The sequence below is a fragment of the Schistocerca nitens genome, chromosome 6 (assembly GCF_023898315.1).
Source record: "Schistocerca nitens isolate TAMUIC-IGC-003100 chromosome 6, iqSchNite1.1, whole genome shotgun sequence".
NCBI lineage: Eukaryota > Metazoa > Arthropoda > Insecta > Orthoptera > Acrididae > Schistocerca > Schistocerca nitens.
In genome coordinates, this window is record NC_064619.1 from 591,878,959 (window position 1) to 591,899,069 (window position 20,111).

Here is a 20,111-nt window from a genome sequence, read left to right on the forward strand (position 1 = left end):
AATGTCTTCCAATATTATTGATATATAATAGTTAGCATTTTCTGAAAAAATTCCAAGTAAATTAGACGAAATTATAAATGTGTGTTACAAAACAGTATAGAGGAAATGTTTCACAACTGCCTATTTTGATATATACCATAAAATTAATTTTAATTACTATTAAGTGGATAAAGTTGTATTTACTTTTACTGAAGCTTGTAGCGTTTTGTATTTACGATTTGGAACTGGTGTTAAATTGTGCGTTCCCAAATAATTTGCTAGAGTGATATATATGTACACTTGAAAGTGTCACTTTGTTGTATTAATATTAAATATATTTTATTTAAATAAACGATACCTATCAATATCATGTTAATATTTAGAAATCCACAGATTCTCCTGAGGAACTGGTTCACATGATATACACTTACATGTCACAATCCGCAGTCACGGAACAGACTTCTGTTTCTACTTAGAAATCATTATTTAGTTGGTTCCCAGATAATGAAATCATTTTAATGAAAATAAGCCGTACTGACTCACATGATATGAAAAGTGTGATAACACTTTCAGAATAGAGAAGACAATGGCAGCAATTTGACTAGGATGAGAACAGCTTCTTTTGGAAAAAATAAACGTACCACTATGGAATATGGGCTTCCAATCAAGGAAGAGACTTATGAAATTATGTGGACAGAATTACAAGGAAAATAAATGCAGTAAAGACTTAGATGAATGATATGGAAATAATGGAAAAGAGATGTTGAGCAGACTGTTAACAACTGAATGAACAATAAGAATACAAAATGAGTGTAGTTGGTAATTCTTAAGAAAATTTGTCTGTGCAGAGGAAAAGATGCCTCTCAGGAGAATATGTCTTAGTTGAAAGTGCAAGACATTCACCTGGGCAACGGTCTATACCGACTAGTCAATTCATTGCCGAATCATGCCATAAAACAGTGTGGCGACTAACAAAAGGACATGCTCAACTCGGATGTCAATGATATATAGATGTACAAAAAAACTATTCAACACTTATCGCAGAAATACAGCTATGGTGTCATCTGCCTACAAGAGTCCCACGGAAAAAACAGAAATTCCACACCGACAGTATTGCCGAGTCAACCATATAGGCCCACTCGAGAAACATACAAGACGCATATGACTCAGGTGTGTTGGCTGTTCGAATACCTCAAGATACAAACCGTCGAAAGCAACTTTAACAGAAACAACGACGACTTTATCAGTGCAGACATAAATAGTAACAGCATCTTATGGGAATGCTCTGTTGGCGATAACAATGGGAAGGTCGTTAGCAACTGCTGGACTGAAACAAGAAACATGCATCTGATCCATGCAAAAAAACTTACTGCGTCATTCAATAGTGGAAGACGGTAACAAAGATGCAAACACATACGTCTTTAATATTCCAGCCTACACATACCAAACACCCCACACGAGCACCAATCGTTTTCAATATAATGCATGCTGTCCGTCCATAATAAGTCCAATTTCAGCGTAGGTATAACATCCAAAAAGTGAAAATAGAATAATTTCCAATTCTGTATAAAGCAGTAGGTGAAGTAATCCCAACACCAAAGTTCCACGATAAACTTGTCGAAGCAGTGACAACAAGTTACAGACAGTATAATGCAAAAGGCTGCGAGCGCAATTGTATCAAGAGTCTAACACAAGACGGAACGCTAGTTGAGAAGATATGTATCACTGTTGGAAGCCAAACCATTCAGTGAGAATAGAATTACAGCTGACCAACAATAATTAAATTCAATATGAGCTGTCGAAACACAAAGTCAGATGAAGACAATCGCATAAGTTGCTATGGGGAGAAACTGCCAAGTAAGTTGGAGACTTCTAAGATGACTTAATTGCGAACCACTGAACTCTTCAGGGAATATTCCTTCCACAGCCAATCAAACGGCCAGAAGTTCGTAGAAAACGCAGAGCCGAGATGAAAGCCTCCAAACTTAACAATAATATAACTTGGAAAGAAGACGAAGTCTTCAGCTCGGAAGAGCAAGGTAATAAAGGCCGAAGCATTAGGCGATATCCTAGTAGCACAAATTAAGCACGTTACAACTGAAACAACTCTAGAAATAAGTTTTTGAAAACAGCCACACATCGCACTTACTATTTTCTATTTACCGGTTCCGCTCTTCAAACGCATAAGAGCAACAGCAGAATGTACACTTTAAAGTTAGCTCACAGCATTAAGGATTAAACTGCCTGTACTTCACCGCTGTCAATGTCATCGTTTGTTACTTTAAACGTAGTTTAAACGTAACTTCGAGTGCTGTAGTACAGCCAGTTTAATCTTTAGTTCTGTCAGCCAACTTACAACGCAGTTTTTAGTGTTGTCAGTCAACTTTAAACTGTATATTCGGGTGCTCTTCTTCATCTGAAGAGCGAAACCGGTAAATAAGAAACACTAAGTGCGACTCGAGGCTGTTTTCAAAATCTTTGTTTTTATAGTCGCGCCCCCTGCGGGCATAGTCTGCTCTTACTAAACTTTATAAGTTTTCAACAGTTGCCTAATGAGAGGTCAGCCCTATAACATCTGGAAGAAGAGAAAGTTTATTGTCATTCCTTAAAACGCCTAACGACCCTGAAAAGGTGCCGAATTTGAAATGTAGTTGGACCAGTTCTCCTATTCTAGATGGGCCATTTTTCGATCACCTCGAATTAGAGCGTCCGCATCTTCCATCACTGAATGAGTCAAAGCTGTGTGAGGCATGCTAACATGCGGGAGATCGGACAGGTTTGCTCCACCTTGTTGCGATGATGACGGATGCCTCACTCAACGACTCAGCGTGCTTTTGTTCGCTGCGATGTCTCCGTAGACATTCTGCAAGGGCCTATGAATAAGTGTGATGCTCTGATTTTCCGCCAAAAAATCCTCAATGACTGTTCTAAAGAATTCCGTTACCTGCGCCCCTAGTACTACAGTGACTTGAGCATCAGGCTAGTGAACGCACGTTGATATTTTGACCAACAAATTAGATTGATATGAACACAGTGAAACACTCATCTGACGCTACGTGGTGCCAGATTCACATTCACGCCTACAAACGACCGGCTCGTTATTTATTGGAATCGCATGACCTACGTGAAGACATCTCCAGGTAGATGGCACCTGAATCCAACCAAAGGCTCGTCGAATACTTGCCACGCGGAATCGACGCTGTGTTGCTTTCCCGAGAGAGACTAACATGCTGTTCAGCAGATGACTATAATCCTATGACTCCTCATTGTAAGAAGATTTTTTTTTTTTTTTTTTTTTTTTTTTTTTGTATACTGGTGACTCGAATTCAGCAGTAAGATCCGCAACGACATCGTCTCCTGCGCCAAACTCTACATCTGAAATTAGTACAAGCAAAGACCTCAATTATTTGTTGGATGTATTCCAATCTCTGTTTTCTCTTGGAGTTTTTACCCTCAACAACTCACTCTGGCACTCCGTCACTTGTCCACTGATGCCTTAATCCACATCGTATCGTACTGCCACATCTACTTCTCAGTGTTTTCCTTATACTGCTTTCCTTGCTGAATATGCTGTGGACCTTTTGTCGAATCAGTCGACTTAACTTTCAGTTTCCTTACGTAACACTATAACAGTCTCTTTCCAAACTGAGGACCATGTTTGATGTTAGCACCATTTTCATCGAAGAATATCATCTTTTCCCGTTTAAATTTGTCTGTTATACACTTAAGTACGAAAGAAACCATCGCATCATGCGTCACTGCCAAGTAACATAGCTCGATGAACCTTGGAACATACATAGAAACAACTGCTGCAGTGTAGAACAGAAGGTAATTGAAAGAAATGTGTAATAAGACCAACGAAAATGACGTTTCTGTTGAAGGAAAAAAATTTCTCTGTTGTCACCGTGATGTGTGCTGGTTCCCTGGGCATTACAAAAGGGGTGACAGGGTATTTAGTAGAGTGCGTTGACACCAAGGACGGTAGTGACTGCTCTGAAACCTGATCCATGCTTACACAAGGTTAGTAAAGAGTTCCATTCCTCCAACAGCGCGGATGACAACTGTTGAGCGGTCATTGTTGCAGGTGAATGTGCTACGGTACGTCTTCCCATCGCAACACACAGGCTCTTGATGGTATTTAAGTCAGTGGAACGGTCAGGCCAGTCCATTCGCTGAATGTCCTCTTGTTCCAATATCTTCTCTTCATGCGCAATACGATTCGGTAGCCGTCATCCATAAAAACGACGTCAGGACCAAATACACCGCTGAAGATGTGCACATGGGGGCGGACTACAATCTCCCAATAACGTTGACTGGTAATCGCACTGTTTTTAAAGAACTGGAGGTCAGTAGGCCCATTTAAGATTATGGATCACCAAAACGATCACTTTCGACCATGTTCATGTATGCATAACGTGTTTCCACCTCTCGCCAAGTATTTTGCTGTGGGGAGGCATAATTTTGCACTGGCGTACTGACCTCCAGTTCTTTGAACACGGTATGTACACCGACCAACTTTATTGCGAAGCTACACTCCTTATCCGTGTGCTTCTATTCCCACTCTGATTTCGCTTTTATGGCCGACTACGTGACCACTTCGAATTGCGCAAGTGGGGGAGGTCTTGCAACGAGAGGATATTCGGCGAATGGAGTGGCCTTCCACTTTCCCCGACTTAAATCCCATCGAATAGGTGTAGGATGCGTTGGGAAGACGCACTGCAGCATGCTCACATACACCAACGACCATCCACCATCCAGCAGATGTCAACCGCACCGCTGAAGGAATGGAACGCCCTACCACAGTAACTCTTTATCAACCTGATGCCCAGCATGGGAACACGTTTCAGAGCATGCAAGGTCGTCCGTGGTGATGGCACACTATATTAAAAACCGTGTCCCGTCATTTTTATTGTCCAGGGACCATCATCAACGGCGGACACTTCGTTGTTACAACTGTGTTTGAATTCTGTTCATCACACAGCGTATGTCTTTCAGTTACGTTCTACGCTATGCAGTTGTAGCTTTTACTATACAGGGTGGTCCATTGATCGTGACCGGGCCGAATATCACACAAAACAAGCGTTAAACGAAAAACCTACAAAGAACGAAACTCGTCTGGCTTGAAGGGGGAAACCAGATGGCGCTATGGTTGGCCTGCTAGATTGCGATGCCATAGGTCAAACGAATATCGACTGCGTTTTTTTTTTTTTTTTAAATTGCAGCCCCATATATTCGAGTAGTACGAAAAGAAATATGAATATTTTAGTTGGACCACTTTTTTCGCTTTGTGATAGATGGCGCTGTAATAGTCATAAACATATGGCTCACAATTTCAGACGAACAGTTGGTAACAGGTAGGTTTTTTAAATTACAGTACATAACGTAGGTACGTTTGAACATTTTATTTCGGTTGTTCCAATGTGATACATGTACCTTTGTGAACTTATCATTTCTGAAAATGCATGCTGTTACAGCGTGATTAAATGTAAATACCACATTTATGCAATAAATGCTGAAAATGAGGTTCGTCAACCTCAATGCATATGGCAATACGTGTAACGACATTCCTCTCAACAGCGAGTAGTTGGCCTTCGGTAATGTTCACACATGCATTGACAATGCGCTGACGCATGTTGCCTGGCGTTGTCGGTGGATCACGATAGCAAATATCCTTCAACTTTCCCCACAGAAAGAAATCCGCGGACGTGAGATCCGGTGAACGTGCGGGCCAATCCACCTGTCATGAAATATTCTATTTAATACCGCTTCAACGGCACGTGAGCTATGTGCCGGACATCCATCATGTTGGAACAACAAAGGATGGGGCCCCTCCACGCCCACACCAACGTGGTGACCAAACCAAAAGTTCTACTGTCACCTCCGTAAACATGTTAGTTTTTGAATCAGGCGTCACAGGATGCGGGCTGTGATGTTGTCCATGCGTCTGGGTAAGATTACTCATTAACATGGTCCATCAGGAGATAGAAGTGGTCGAAAACGATTGAAGGGTAGCGGTTGTAAGGGCAGAGGAAAAAAAGTGCCAAGGCAAGAGCCAAGGGGAAAAAACCTCTGCGACAGTAGGACGGGTAGTAAGGGCAGTAGCGGCTTGCTATCTGCGACAGTGCATGCAAGGTGTGGTTGTGTTAGTTCGAGGTATCGTGCATCGTTACCTTTGTCGTTGATGGAACTTGTTGCGGCGCTTGCTGCAGTTGCTGCGTCCCTGCAACAGTTCAAGGTCGTTGTAGATTAGTGGGCGATCGGTCATACATCGGCTCACAGACGGTGTAGGGGGTGTGTGTGGCTGGTTTGCGTGCTGCGTACAGTACGGTTTCCCTGCGGTTGCCTGTTTTTTGGCTAGTCGCACATCTGGGTTTCCAGTAATAACTGTGTTGCAGGGGCTCGCCAGCACTGTCGTGTTAGCGTTCTATAGACCATAGATGTTCAGTTCCTAGCCAGTAATGTCTTTGGTCTGTTATGCTTCCATCTATGGTTGTGGTCGTAGTTACCCAGAGAAAGGATAAACGGGTTGCGCGAGTGTCTCGTGTTATTGTACAGTCGTGTGGAGAGTTTTTGGAATACCTGCAAGATAGTATCTAGCCGGCATTCCCGGTGAAGATTCGCGATGCGTGTGTAGCGCGGAGCGTTGCTTATGATTTTGAGTACTTTGTTCTGTATGAGCTGCAGACGGCGCAGGTGAGTTGGCGCTGCGTATCCCCAGACAAGGGCTGCGTACGTCATCAGGGGTCTAATAAGTGTCATGTACATGGACCTAGACACCCTCCTGTTCAGTGTGCTACGCCTGTTAAGCATAGGGTAGAGTTGTTTGAGCCTCGCGTTAGCTTTGTTGGTCACGTGTTGAATGTGGTCCCCCCAGAGTAGTTTCCTGTCCAGCCAGACACCGAGGTATTTGACCTTCTCGCGGAAACGTATTGGGCATGTGTGTAGTGTAATTGGGTTGCAGTGCTGATGTTTGCGCAATTGCTTCGGTCTTCTAGTGAACAGAACGGCCTCGCACTTGTCGACGTTTACTCTAACACGCTATTTCACCAGCCAAGGCTCCGCCGTTCTGAGTGAAGGCTGTAGTCGTGAGTTAATGTTAGACGGCTTCCAATCTTGCGCAAGGATGGCAGTGTCTTCCGCGTAGATTGCTACCGTCGTGTTATGTGTAGCTGGGAGGTCGTTAATGTAGAGGTTAAACAGTAAGGGCCCTAGGATACTTCCTTGGGGTACTCCTGCCTGTATACCATGTCGTGTCGATTGTTTGCCCTGCACGTCGGAGTTGAAACTCCTGTCCGTGAGATATGAGTGTATGAGACGTACGAGCCCGTCGGGGAACCCCGCGTCGCTAAGTTTGCGTATTAGGCCGTTGTGCCATAGACGATCTAAAGCCTTTTCGATGTCCAGGACCACCGCCCCAGTTGCCTTGTTTGTGTTGTATCCGTGTGTTATGTATTCAACGACGCGGAGGAGTTGTTGTGTTGTTGAGTGGTGATTCCTGAAACCGAATTGCTCCGGTCTCAGGGTGTCGTTTGTGATGCAGTGCCTGGTGAGTCGTTTTAATATTACCTTCTCAACGATCTTGCTGAGCGCGCTCAGCAGACTGATGGGTCGGTAATTTTGTGGGAGGGAGTGGTCTTTCCCCGGCTTCCTGAACATCAGGACCTTGGCCGTCTTCCAAAAGGCGGGGAAGTGTTGGTGCTTGAGTATGGCATTCGTGATGTGTGTTAGGTAGTCTACAGCTTTGTCCGTGAACTCCTGGAGGACACGGTTTTGAATGCCATCGTGACCAGGGGCCTTCCTACCGGTGGTATGCATGATGGCCCATTTGACTTCTGCTGTACTAGCTTGTCGGATGTTGTTGCGCGCTGGTTGGGCCAAGATGCGTGTGACCTCCTGGTCCGTAGCAAGTGTGAACGCTGGGTCTGAGGGATCCAGGTTCGGTGTGAATGACGCTGCGAGTGTGAGGGCCATCAGTTCCGCTTTTTCTTCCGTAGAATATGCTGGTCCGTCGGGCCCTTGTAACGTGGGGGTGTACAGTTTCTCCCTGGTGAAGTGTCGGGCTAGCTGCCACACGCCAGCACGCGTGGTGTCCAGCCCTTCGAGTTTCTGGTCCCACTGTTGTGTCTTGAATGTTTGTATTTTTTCCCGGATTATACCCTGGAGCCTGTTAATGTGCCGTTTGAAGTGCTGGCGCCTGGTACGCTGCCAGTGTCTCGTGAGGCGGTTCCTCATTGAGATTAGGCCCAGGATTTCCTGGGGCAGGGCGGCACTGTGTTGTTGTGGCGTGCGGATTGGTATGGTGTCGGCTACTGCGTCCTGGACGGCGCCGGTGAGGGTTTCGACTGCCTCGTCAATTTGGGCTGTCTCGTTAATCGCGTGGGTGGGTGGGAAGCGACTGTCAAGCGTTTCCTTGAACTGGGTCCAATTCGCGCGCCTGTAGTCTAACATCCTGCGTTGTTCCATGTGCTGCAGTGTTTCTTCAATGTACAGTATAACGGGTTGGTGATTTGAGGGCAGATCGTTTTCAACGGCAACTTTGAGTGTCGTTGTTATGCCCTTGATGAGGGCCATGTCTAACACGTCTGGCCTGTGTCCCCTCCGGTAGGGAATGTGCGTCGGTTCGGTCGGCGCTAGTGTGATGTAGTTTCGTCCTAGTGCGTGTTCGTATAGTTTCTTGCCGTTGGAGTTTCGTATTCGTGAGTTCCAGTCCGGGTGTTTTGCGTTAAGATCTCCAGCGGCTATTACGCGCGGTGATATGTCGAGTATTGTGCTGATGTCGCGTGTTTTAATGTTTTCAGGGCTGTTGTATACTGAGATCAGTGTAGTGTAGGCTCCGTTGAACATGACCCTGACGGCGGTTGCCTCTAGTTGTTCAAGTTCAGGGAGCACTGTGTTTGTGTGTTCTATGTCTTTGTGTATGATGATGGCTGTTCCGCCGTGACCGGAGCCGTCCGGTCGGCCGGTACGATAGACGCAGTAGCCGGTGAAGTTTAGTTGGTTGCGTGGTTTGAGCTTAGTTTCGCTCAGTAGTGCGATAAGGATACCCTTACGCTCCATGAGCGCGGCAAATTCCGCCCTTTGGTTGTTGATCCCGTCTGCATTCCAGAACAGGATCTGTGTCAGTGTCTGGTTGTTTGCGATTGGGGCGGGGTGTGGCGTGTTATCCGTGTATGGGTGTAATCAGTGTGGTGAGCGCTGTTTGTATGGCAGCCCAGTACTGCCCGGGGTGAGCAGTCATGAGCTGTGTGCAGAGTGTGGCGACGACCGCCATGATCTTGTGAAAGATCTGAGCGGTCGTGTGACGGGGGAATATTGTTTCCAATAAACCCTCAGATGTTGTGTTGGTATTGTGTGTGTCGGCCTGTGGCTCGGTTGTGGTGTTGGCGGCCGCTGGTGCGGGTGTTGGCGTTATGTGTGGGCTGGCGCTTGTGATGTTGTTATGTGGAACATTTTGAGGTGCCTGTGTGTCAGACGTGGTGGGGGGTGGAGTAGTGTGTGTGCTGGTGTCGCTGGCTTGCTGACTGTGTGTCTGTGTGTCAGTGTTTTGTTGTCGCTGGGTACTTTGTTGTGGTGCACGTGTGTTCCCGCTCCTGTTTCCGCGTGTTCGCCTACGCCTTCTCTGGGTTTTTGGTTCTGGGGTTCCTTGTGTGAGTATGTTTTCCTGTGTGTCGTGTGTAGGTTCGCAGGCAGTGGCTTCAGGGGGCGGGGTCGTGTTGTTTTTGGGGGCTGGTGTTGGTACCGGTGTGGTTGCAGTGTCGTGCGTTGGCTGAGACGATTGTGTTGTTGTCGCAGCGGTTGTGTTAGGTGCGTGTGCTGGGCGCAGAGGTTCCGCGGCCTGCTCCGCTCCTCCAGGGCGTGTAGCCATGGCGAACGACACTCCGTTACTGACAGGGTTTGGTGCGGGCCTTGGACGTGTTATGACGTTGGGTGGCTTCGACTGTTGATTTTTGCGCCTCTGCGCCTCTCTGTATATGTTGCAGCCCCTGTAGTTGGCCGCACGGCCTTGGCCACAGTTGGCGCAACGGCGTATGTTTTCGTGTATTAGTGTACGTGCGTTGGATGCGTGTTTGCCAGCGCATCCGCGGCAACGGGGTGCCAGGCCGCAGCGGAGGGCCGAATGACCGAACCGCTGGCAGTTGTTACATTGTTGTGGGACCTGTGGCGGTTCGTATATTTCTACCCTTACGTCCATCCGCAGAAGGCTTTTTATCTGCAGAAGGCCGCGGGAGGCGGCCGTGTCGGCCATCTCGACCAGGTAGTGTGGTAGACGGTGGTGGGAGCGGAAGCCTGTCATCCTGGAAGCACTTTTACAGTCGAATCCAAGGAAGTTGAGCGCCGCTTGTACTGTGCTGTTTGGGGTACTGGGGTCCACTCCCTTTACCACGTACTGCTGTGTCCGTTCTTCGGCGGTCCTGTACGTATAGTGTTCGATCTCCTTTTCTTTGAGGAAGATAAGGAGATCTTTATATTCATTGTTAGTTGATACGTACAGTGAGGCCCTATCCCCAGAGTACTTCGTGTGTAGCGTGCAAGGTGAGTGGCTTTCCGCGAATGTTGTGTTGAGGACGCTGAGGTCCCCGTAGTTCTGGATTACGACTGGGGGAAAACCAGTCTTCTGTTGTGCGGGCGTAGCTGCGGTTGGTGCTTGTGTGGTGCTGCTGACCGCAGGTCGGGTCGTGTTTGTTGTTGTGTTGGTGTTCCTAACCGGAAGTGCGTGTTTTGGTGTAGGTAGCAGCGCCTTTCGGCTACCTTGCGAGTGTGGTTGCTCGCTTGGTGTTTCTCTGTTTGCGTCGTGGGCCCTCCACCTGCCGGGGCCCAGTGTAGTGTTGTTGTGTGTCCGCATCTGCGGCTGCTGGTTCCGCCGTTGGAGTCAGCTGCCGCAGTGGGACAGTGGTGCAGGAGTCACCTGATGCAGGTGAATGTAGTGTTATGTGCAGTGTACTTGTCCGCGTTTAGGACTCACTTGCGCCGCAGAGGTCGGTTATCAATCGACGCTGGCTCAGCAGTTCCTGCGCTTGCGCAGCGATCTGCCGGTCCTTGCCGGCCAACACCTACTCAACGACGGCAAGCGGGACGCTGACGTCGACGGGAACAGCCGACTCTCGCGCATCTTTAGCTGCATCCTTGCTGCGGGTTAGGGCGGGGGAAACACCGGCGGAATCTGCCATCTTAGTGTTTACAGGAGCTTTATTTGGTGTGGGTGGGCACGACAATTATGCTTTTTCTGAAAAGAAAAGGCTAACAAGTAGGTCCTACAGAAGAGGGGGAATGCCCTACGGCCTAGCGTGCGCTGTTGGTGCAGTGGCGCGGCACCTAAAGGAGGTGCGGAGGAAGAGAAGTGGCCTACAGTACGCGGGGTGGTCCGACGTGAACGGGCCTCTGGCACTGATCAACCCTAACACAGAACGAGATAGTCTCGCTAAGTTTGTAACCGAAGTTACGGGTTACTATGAGTCAGTGACTCTTACGACTATTAAGCTTCTCCGCGAGCTACGCGGCTTTTCGACGAAAGGGAGCAAGCTCAACCTTCCGCCGATCCACCGAGCGCTTCGAAACGGAACTCTCTGTAGAGCAGAGCGGTCAGCGAGGCCTAAACCCCAATAGCTACCGTTGCACCGGCCATCACCGGCCGAGAGCTCCTTCCGCTGCGACGGCAGGAGCGCGTCTCTCCATGTTGGAAGTACATCGCCATTCTGTCATGCAGTGAAACGTCTTATAGTAATACCGGTAGAACATTACGTAGGAAATCAGCATACATTGCACCATTTAGATTGCCATCCATAAAATGGGGGCCAATTATCCTCCCTCCCATGATGCCGCACCATACATTAACCCGCCAAGGTCGCTGATATTCCACTTGCCATCGTGGATTTTCTGTTGTCCAGTAGTGTATATTATGCCGGTTTACGTTACCGCTGTTGGTGAATGACGCTACGTCGCTAAATAGAACGCGTGCAAGAAATCTGTCATCGTCCCGTAATTTCTCTTGTGCCAAGTGGCGGAACTGTACACAACGTTCAAATTCGTCGCCACGTAATTCCTGGTGCATACACATATGATGCGGATGCAAGCGATGTTGATGTAGCATTCTCAACACCGACGTTTTTGAGATTCCCAATTCTCGCGCAATTTGTCTGCTACTGATGTACGGATTAGCCGTGACAGCAGCTAAAACACCTACTTGGCCATCATCATTTGTTGTAGGTCGTGGTAGACGTTTTACATGTGGCTGAACACTTCCTGTTTCCTTAAATAACGTAACTATCCAGCGAACGATCCGGACACTTGGATGATGTCGTCCAGGATACCGAGCACCATACATAGCACACGCCAGTTGGGCATTTTGATCACAATAGCCATACATCAACACGATGTCGACCTTTTCCGCAATTCGTAAACGGTCCATTTTAAGACGGGTAATGTATCACGAAGCAAATACCGTCCGCACTGGCAGAATGTTACGTGATACCACGTACTTATAAGTTTGTACTATTACAGCGCCATCTATCACAGAGCGAAAAAAGTGGTCCAACTAAAACAGTCACGTTTCTTTACGTACTACATGAATATGTAATAAAAAATGGGGGTTCCTATTTTAAAAAAAACGCAGTTGATATCCGTTTGACCTATGGCAGCGCCAGCTAGCGGGCCAACCATAACGTCAACTGGTTTCTCCCTTCAAGCTAGACAAGTTTCGTTCTTTGTAGTTTTTTCGTTTGATGCTTATTTCGTGAGATATTTGTCCCAGTCACTATCAACGGACCACCCTGTATATGGTCAAAGTTTTATCGAACTGTGTTATTTGCAGTGACACACAATGCGAAAACTATTTTCTCCCTTAGCTTTTGCTCAACAGTGTATTATCCCCATTGAACTTAGCAGCTGACAGAGCTCTTGGAACGAAAGGATATTCAGCGACTGACTTGATCTGCCGGTTTCCACGACTTAAATCCCATGAAGAACGTGTGGAATGCTTTGGGAGACGTATTGCCGGACGTCCATGCACCAGCGGATAAGCAGCAGTTGTTAATCGCGCTTGTGGGGAATGGAACGCCCTATCACAAGAACCCCTTACCAACCTTGTGCCCAGCACTGGAACATGTTGTAGAGCGTATAATGCCATCCGTGGTGATCACGCATCCTATTAAGAACCATGTCCAACCTTTTGTAGTTTCCAGGGGACCATCATAATTCGCAGTGACTCCAGTGTATTTATTGTCTTTGAATAAATATGTAATTTCTGTTCATTTCATTGCATATTTCTTTGCGTTGCCTTCTGTACAAAACTGTACCAGTTGTTTCAGTGTACGATCCAAGTTTTATCGAGCTGTGTTGTTGGGCAGTGACACATCAAGCGCAAGTATAAGTCGGTTTCATCCTAAAGTTTTGCACATCAGTGTGTTTCCATTTTTTGTTCATCATATTATTATACCTCTATGGTGGTTTGAATTGCTTCACATCGGCTACTCCGTGGCGCACAATTTTGATGTTAAGTTCGTCGATAATCCAAGTATTGCATTTCCTCTCTACCTTTCTCTTTCATCAGTTTACTCTATTTCCATATTCTGTGCTTAATATACTGTCCCCTTCGTTCAACAGTCCACGTTATTCTTCTTCAGTTTCAATAACGGAATCTGTTTCACTAGCGACTCTTTTGATCGATGTTTTTTCAAGGTAAATCAGATGGATAGAGCGTCTGCCACGTAATCAGGAGATCCCCGGTTCGAGTCTCGGTCGGGGCACACATTTTCAACTGTCCCCGTTCATGTATATCAACCCCTGTCGACAGCTTAGGGTCTTCATTATCATTTCATTCTAAGAGAGCTGCATGGTCTCCAATAGTATAACCAGTGAATGTTTGTAGTAAAGCATATAAATAGTATCTTACTTACATTAACAGTAACACTGTTTTAAAGCTTGTAAATAGTACACAGAGTTTGTAGTTGATAATCCCCAGCAGGCCTTTCTCGGTAACTAACGTTATAGCTAAGCGGACTTGCTGTTCATGTTCACAATCAAGGGGTAACAGCATCCCTGTTTTGCCACTTCTTAGAATCGCAACGTGCTGTGTGTCTAGTAGTGGTCCCAAGTAACAAATGACGGATTAGCTATGAATATCCAAATTTGTTCTTTACTTTACTTTGTTACGGGCTAATGGAAATTGAAAGGCGTGCAGAGAGAATTAGAACAGTAAAACGCAAGCAGCACGGACTGCTTGCACAAGTAGTTTGGATGAATGAAACTGAAGGCATGGCAAGCTATTCGAGTAATTTAGTGACCACGAGGAGAGAAAGACGGATTTTGAGCAAAGAGTTTCGGAAAAAAGGCGATTGTTCTAAAGTGAAAATATTCGCATGAAAAATTGGAAACAGGGAACTGTATTACTTTGACCGGAGTACTTCAAAACTTCTGAGCACCATTTAGTAGAATAAGTGAGCCTCTAGAAATAGGTGCGTATTTGAGTTCTGTTAAGAAGTCTTCCAAGAAAGCAGGGCTAATGAGTATCCCAAGGTATGGTTGAGAATTCTGAAAAGACTTCCTGTTCTACTAGTCAAAGACTGTAGCTCCCAAAAGCACCTCCACGGTTATGAAACCAAAATTTAGAATTTTTACAGAGAAATATACATCTTACTAGAACGGGACATGCCTGATGATTGGCAGTGTTAGTATGTCATCTGAGCGTGCATACCAATAAGAATTTGGAACACAGGAGATTCTTGTTCAGTTTTGTAGCCTGTGAGAGATTTGACGATTGATTACTTGTTCGTCGTCTAGGACGGACGCAAACTACTTGAAGTTTTCGCTGTACGTTGATACATGCCAATACCTTCAAAGATGTCCTATGTAAAAATTTGGATCAAATCTGCGACGGATCTGTGCCTTTCGGTGAAGATTATTAAACCGTCTAACTTTGATTTTTGGGAACCCGTCAGGTATGTATTTGTTCTCAACGTCTGTGCTGCGATTACATGCCTACTGGAACTACAGTTCATCCATGGAGAGATGTTCATATGTTACATTGATTTGGGAGGCCTATGGGGAAGCTCTAACAACCGTATGAACTTTTCGTATGCTTCATTGCGTTCGCATAAAATATTTTTAATAGTTATATTTAACAAGTAAACGTCTTCTGCCGTGCTGAGACATTAAACAAATGGTCATTGCATTTCGTTGAAGACTGGTTGATTCTGTGTGTTTCATTGCATTAGAGTGCGAATACAGCTTCATTTACAGTTCGGTCATGGTGTAAATCATTGATATGTTTATGTTGCATCCCGGTATCGTAGTATTATCGGTCAATTTTGAATGCAAACCATTACAATCACCTGGCGTTGTACAAGTAGTATACAAACAATATGTCACTATTTGCACAATTCCAAGTGAACGAAATGACGCGTTGGAAGTCAGCTGTGATTCTCTGATAAACATATTTAGTAGTTGCAGAGTGAAATCTATTCGTAAGGGATAATGACTATCGGACCTGTTTGCTGCATTCCGAGACTCAAGCTGAAAACTTATATTCTGCCACCACAGAAAATTTATATGTACATGACATTTATGAACTGTCAAGATGGAGGAGTATTTCAATAAACCTAAGTATGTTGGAACTTTATTACACTGCATCTGCTACTCCCCTAGCGTAAGATGTCATTCCACAAGAAAAGTAGGTCAATAAATAACACCTTCGACAGAAAAAAGTTAAAAGCAAAGATTTAAATACATTCTGTAGCAATTTGCCTCTGCATGTTAGCAAGCAGCAAATGTTCCACCCTATGATTACAGCTATAAATCGATGATCAGGCGTAACTGCAGAAGTGGAGAGTGACTGATCATGTCTAAGGAATCAACAGTCTAGGTTGTGGGTCTGCAAAGGAATTCTAGGGCATGACAAATCCATATCACTCTCAAGTTACAAAAGAGATGTACACAGGATAGATACGATGGTAACAGGCCTGTGTCGAATATGGGCACATATTTTATTTCCGATGTATAGGGTGTTACAAAAAGGTACGGCCAAAGTTTCAGGAAGCATTCCTCAGCCACAAATAAAGAAAATATGTTATGTGGACATGTGTCCGGAAACGCTTAATTTCCATGTTAGAGTTCATTTTAGTTTGTTCTTCCACCAATGCTCAATGGAGCACGTTATCATGATTTCATACGGGATACTCTACCTGTGCTGCTAGAACACGTGCCTTTACAAGTACGACACAACATGTGGTTCATGCACGATGGAGCTCCTGCACATTTCAGTCGAAGTATTCGTACGCTTCTCAACAACAGATTCGGTGACCGATGGATTGGTAGAGGCGGACCAATTCCATGGCCTCCACGCTCTCCTGACCTCAACCCTCTTGACTTTCATTTATGGGGGCATTTGAAAGCTCTTGTCTACGCAACCCCGGTACCAAATGTAGAGACTCTTCGTGCTCGTATTGTGAACGGTTGTGATACAATACGCCATTTTCCAGGGCTGCATCAGCGCATCACGGATTCCATGCGACGGAGGGTGGATGCATGTATCCTCGCTAACGGAGGACATTTTGAACATTTCCTGTAACAAAGTGTTTGAAGTCACGCTGGTACGTTCTATTGCTGTGTGTTTTCATTCCATGATTAATGGGATTTGAAGAGAATTAATAAAATGAGCTCTAACATGGAAAGTAAGCGTTTCCGGACACATGTCCACATAACATATTTTCTTTCTTTGTGTGTGAGGAATGTTTCCTGAAAGTTTGGCCCTACCTTTTTGTAATACCCTGTATAAATCTGCCTTTGTGGAATACTGGCACTCTGACTTGCAAGCAAGCAGCGCTACACAGACATTTGGACGACAAAGAAATTAACGTTACTGTTGTTACGGCAACAGTGAGCTAAGTCGATTACGTGCTATTACACGCCCTGGGATGCTGATACAAGAGGCGAGGTAAGTGGAAATTTTAATTAGGGCTAGAGACTTTTTTTACTTCAATTGCGCATTTAGTACGAAGATAAGATGTATTCAGACCAGTTACAGTGCAATTTACATTAGGTTCTGTTTTCTGAATTGTTAGCATACGAGTATAAGTTGGATATCAGTTGGGTATATAGATTTGGTAATACGTAGATTTTTATAGAGTGGGCTGTAAAGTTGTGCTACATTTATTACAGAAACAAATATGGGGAGGTTACATGTTTACTTTCTGTTAGCATAAAGACATCATTTCTCGTCAGCAGTAATAATACAGGAAAAAATGGTACGTGTTGTTCACGAGACAATTGATGACGAGCAAGCAGAGATGGACATGTGACCACCAGCTGATTTCTGTGATCTTGGTTTATAGCATGCAGTCCATATACACCTGATTTTCGAACCTCCCCCAATGCATCAAGTGTCGCACGATGGTGGGATGATCACAGTTCATCACAATTGCCTTTTCTCGTCTCGAGTACAATGACGTGGAGCGTTGGATTAAAACGTTTACGATCTTCATCAAACTTCGAAGTTTTTCCTGAACATGGAGAGTTGAGCGTGGAGTGTCAGTAATGTCAAAACGAAACTCCATAAAACGAGAAAACCATCAGTTCGCTGTGCTCTGTTGAATGGCATTATCCCTATACACCGCACATATGCTTCTGGCTGCCTCCGCTACTGTCATCCCTATACTGAAATCAAACAGAAGAATATATCGGAGATGTTTCTACTTCTCCTGTTGACACTCCATTTTCTAGTGTCCATAACTCTACTCACTATCTCCAAATGACAAAATTACAGTAGGTAAAGTCAAACAGCTACAGTAAACAAGAATTAAAAAATAACAATCAATGAATAAGCCCATCGCAACCGGAATAACAACGTGCAAAACAAAACGGCTACAAACTTAGGCTCCAATATACACTCCTGGAAATGGAAAAAAGAACACATTGACACCGGTGTGTTAGACCCACCATACTTGCTCCGGACACTGCGAGAGGGCTGTACAAGCAATGATCACACGCACGGCACAGCGGACACACCAGGAACCGCGGTGTTGGCCGTCGAATGGCGCTAGCTGCGCAGCATTTGTGCACCGCCGCCGTCAGTGTCAGCCAGTTTGCCGTGGCATACAGAGCTCCATCGCAGTCTTTAACACTGGTAGCATGCCGCGACAGCGTGGACGTGAACCGTATGTGCAGTTGACGGACTTTGAGCGAGGGCGTATAGTGGGCATGCGGGAGGCCGGGTGGACGTACCGCCGAATTGCTCAACACGTGGGGCGTGAGGTCTCCACAGTACATCGATGTTGTCGCCAGTGGTCGGCGGAAGGTGCACGTGCCCGTCGACCTGGGACCGGACCGCAGCGACGCACGGATGCACGCCAAGACCGTAGGATCCTAGGCAGTGCCGTAGGGGACCGCACCGCCACTTCCCAGCAAATTAGGGACACTGTTGCTCCTGGGGTATCGGCGAGGACCATTCGCAACCGTCTCCATGAAGCTGGGCTACGGTCCCGCACACCGTTAGGCCGTCTTCCGCTCACGCCCCAACATCGTGCAGCCCGCCTGCAGTGGTGTCGCGACAGGCGTGAATGGAGGGACGAATGGAGACGTGTCGTCTTCAGCGATGAGAGTCGCTTCTGCCTTGGTGCCAATGATGGTCGTATGCGTGTTTGGCGCCTTGCAGGTGAGCGCCACAATCAGGACTGCATACGACCGAGGCACACAGGGCCAACACCCGGCATCATGGTGTGGGGAGCGATCTCCTACACTGGCCGTACACCACTGGTGATCGTCGAGGGGACACTGAATAGTGCACGGTACATCCAAACCGTCATCGAACCCATCGTTCTACCATTCCTAGACCGGCAAGGGAACTTGCTGTTCCAACAGGACAATGCACGTCCGCATGTATCCCGTGCCACCCAACGTGCTCTAGAAGGTGTAAGTCAACTACCCTGGCCAGCAAGATCTCCGGATCTGTCCCCATTGAGCATGTTTGGAACTGGATGAAGCGTCGTCTCACGCGGTCTGCACGTCCAGCACGAACGCTGGTCCAACTGAGGCGCCAGGTGGAAATGGCATGGCAAGCCGTTCCACAGGACTACATCCAGCATCTCTACGATCGTCTCCATGGCAGAATAGCAGCCTGCATTGCTGCGAAAGGTGGATATACACTGTACTAGTGCCGACATTGTGCATGCTCTGTTGCCTGTGTCTATGTGCCTGTGGTTCTGTCAGTGTGATCATGTGATGTATCTGACCCCAGGAATGTGTCAATAAAGTTTCCCCTTCCTGGGACAATGAATTCACGGTGTTCTTATTTCAATTTCCAGGAGTGAAATATAATGGCATTTACGCATTTACAAAACTACACACAACATAGGTTCTGTTAGATCTCGGACGGTTCCAGTCACGCAAAGCAAATTTATACCAGCCCAAAATATTGTGACTACTACTGATTAATACTGACTCCGACAAAGAATTACAGTGCCTGTGGATCGATAAACGTTGTATTTGTCATGGCTTTAAATTCTAAGACTGGTTTGATACATCTCTTCGCGCTGCTCTGTCCTGTGCAAGATATCTTTGCATAAATGCTTCGCCCCTATATCTACTTGTGCAAGTGTATTGCACTCAAGACCTGGTTTCTAAACACCACTGTTGCCTACGGAAACAATAATTCGCTGATACTACAGTAATTATCGTACAAGTCTATATTTTCGTTTTGTCAGTTAGTGTCACTAGCCAATTTTTTGAAGGTTCCATCATGTGTTGTCCCAGCTGTGGGAATAACACACCTATGAGCAAAACCTTAACGATGAAAGTAGGTTTCGCATGATGTTTCTCTGCCAAGTAACATAGATCGATGAAACTTGGATAATACCTAGAAAGAACTGCTACAGTATAGTACAAAGGGTAAGTATGGGGTGTTCAAAAAGTCTCTCCACCGTGCCGTATGATTGTTAGCCTGCCTGGGTTACTACCCCTCAAGTGGACTCTCCCAACTTTCCACTGTTTCGTTTATCTCAGCCAGCGTCAGTAGTATCTTTGGTGTGTGTCGTTACGTGTTGACGTGAACGTTTAAGCTCAGTTCCTTTGTTCGTTTGTTTCGTTTTTGTCACTGTTAAACTGCTAACCCTTGAAGAACGTGTGTTTTTAGTCGAACATGTATT